Below are 3,087 nucleotides of genomic sequence, written 5' to 3' on the forward strand. Positions count from 1 at the left end.
GCATCGCCGCCAACGGGAATGGGGAAGAAGCCAGTAGAAAAAGGGAAGCAAACGGCTGCGGCAAAGGAGGCGGTCGCTGATAAGTCCATTTTGCATCATGCTTTTATATCGATATTTGTTGCATTATGGGTTGTTATTACACATTATGTCACAATACTTATGCCTTCTCTCTCTCTCTCTCTCCCTCTCTCTCTTATTTTACAAGGTTTACATGAAGAGGGAGAATGCTGGCATTTGGAATTCTGGGCTCGAAAAGGAGAAAATATTAGAGACCTATTCTGCACAACTCCAAAAGTCCTGAAACTCCACGAAAATCAGTTTTGGAATATATTAAAAATATTGGATGAAGAAAGCACCAGAGGGGGGCCAGCCACCGTCCACGAGGGTGGGAGGTGCGCCCTACCCCCTAGGCGTGCCCCTGCCTCGTGGGCCACCTGGCAGGCCCCCGATTCCCATCTTCTGGTATAAGGTGTCTTTTGCCCTGGAAAAAATTAGAAGGAAGCTTTCGGGATGAAGCGCCACTGTCTCAAGGCGGAACCCTGGCAGAACCAATCTAGGGTTTCGGCAGAGGTGTTCTGCCAGGGAAACATCCCCCTGGGAGGGGGAAATCATCACCATCATCATCACCATCGATCCTCCCATCGGGAGGGGGTCAATCTCCATCAACATCTTCACCAACACCATCTCCTCTCAAACCCTAGTTCATCTCTTGTGTCCAATCTTTGTGTCAAAACCTCATATTGGTACGTGTGGATTGCTAGTAGTGTTTATTACTCCTTGTAGTTGATGCTAGTTGGTTTTTTCGGTGGAAGATTATATGTTCAGATCCTTTATGCATATTAATACCCCTCTAATTATGAACATGAATATGATTTGTGAGTAGTTACATTCGTTCCTGAAGACATGGGAGAAGTCTTGCTATAAGTAGTCGTGTCAATTTGGTATTCGTTCGATATTTTGATGAGATGTATGTTGTCTTTCCTCTAGTGGTGTTATGTGAATGTCGACTACATGAAACTTCACCATTTTTCGGGCCTAGGGGGAGGCATTGGGAAGTAATAAGTAGATGATAGGTTGCTAGAGTGACAGAAGCTTAAATCCTAGTTTATGCGTTGCTTTGTAAGGGGCTGATTTGGATCCATATGTTTCATGCTATGGTTAGGTTTACCTTAATATTCTTTTTTCGTAGTTGCGGAGGCTTGCGAGAGAGGTTAATCATAAGTGGGATGCTTGTCCAAGGAAGGGCAGTACCCAAGCACCCGTCCACCCACATATCAAATTATCAAAGTAATGAACGCGAATCATATGAGCATGATAAAAACTAGTTTGACGATAATTCCCATGTGTCCTCGGGAGCGCTTTCCTTTATATAAGAGTTTGTCATAGTCCGATTGCCTGGTTCTTTGCGCTGAACACCTCCCTTGAAGGACCCAAAATTGGGGTAAAGATTGTTCAGATTTACCCCGAACACCCCAGTACTAGTTACATGGGGGTAGAAGCCGACGACTGGCCAACTCTCAGATTTTGTAAACGGCCGCACAGAAGGTAATATTTTAAATTAAGAAAGCGTAGCATGGCGCAAAAGAACTCGTTTCATATTACGGGATCACATGGGCATGTTCATTCAAAAATTACATCCTTGGCAAAAGAACAATATTTGCTAGACCATGAAAATGATATGTTTATGAATGAAAGAAAGGAAATAGATGAAGTATTCATTAAAGAGGGACCTATTTTGAAACACAACTTGCCTGTTAAAATTCTAGGGGATCCTCCTCCAGCCAAGGGTGATCCCGTGTTTGACCTTAAACTATTACCTGATACTCTTAAATATGCTTATCTTGATGAAAAGAAGATATATCATGTGATTATTAGTGCTAACCTTTCAGAGCAGGAAGAAGAGAGATTATTGAAAACTCTGAAGAAGCACTGTGCTGCTATTGGTTATACTCTTGATGATCTTAAGGGCATTAGTCCCACTCTATGCCAACAGAAAATAAAATTGGAGAAAGATGCTAAACCGGTTGTTGATCACCAACGATGGTTAAATCCTAAGATGAAAGAAGTGGTAAGAAAGGAAATACTAAAGCTTCTAGAGGCAGGTATAATTTATCATGTTGCTGATAGTCAGTGGGTAAGTCCTGTCCATTGTGTCCCTAAGAAGGGAGGTATTATTGTTGTTCCTAATGACAAAGACGAATTGATCCCACAAAGAATTGTTACAGGTTATAGAATGGTAATTGATTTCCGCAAATTAAATAAGGCTACTAAGATAGGATCATTACCCTTTACCTTTTATTGATCAAATGCTAGAAATATTATCCATACATACACATTTTTGCTTTCTAGACGGTTATTCTGGTTTCTCTCATATACCTGTGTCGAAAGAGGATCAGGAAAAGACCACTTTTACTTGCCCTTTTGGTACCTTTGCTTATAGATGTATGCCTTTTGGTTTATGTAATGCACCTGCTACCTTCAAAGATGTATGACTGCTATATTCTCTGACTTTTGTGAAAAGATTGTTGAGGTTTTCATGGATGATTTCTCCGTGTATGGAAGTTCTTTTGATGATTGCTTAAGCAACCTTGATCGAGTTTTGCAGAGATGTGAAGAAACTAATCTTGTCTTGAATTGGGAGAAGTGACACTTTATGGTTAATGAAGGTATTGTCTTGGGGCATAAAGTTTCTGAAAGAGGTATTGAAGTTGATAAAGCTAAATTTGATGCTATTGAAACGATGATGTGTCCTAAAGACATTAAAGGTATAAGAAGTTTCCTTGGTCATGCAGGTTTTTATAGGAGGTTCATTAAAGACTTCTCAAAAATTTCTAGGCTTCTGACTAATCTCTTACAAAAAGGTGTTCCTTTTGTCTTTGATGATGATTGTGTAGAAGCATTTGAAATACTTAAGAAACTCTCGATTTCTGCACCTATTATTCAGCCACCTGATTGGAATTTACCCTTTGATATTATGTGTGATGCTAGTGATTATGCTATAGGTGTTGTTCTAGGACAAAGAGTTGATAAGAAATTAAATATTATCCAATATGCTAGTAAAACTGTAGATAGTGCCCAGAGAAATTA

This window comes from Triticum dicoccoides, chromosome 4A (genome assembly GCF_002162155.2).
Source record: "Triticum dicoccoides isolate Atlit2015 ecotype Zavitan chromosome 4A, WEW_v2.0, whole genome shotgun sequence".
Classification (NCBI taxonomy): domain Eukaryota; kingdom Viridiplantae; phylum Streptophyta; class Magnoliopsida; order Poales; family Poaceae; genus Triticum; species Triticum dicoccoides.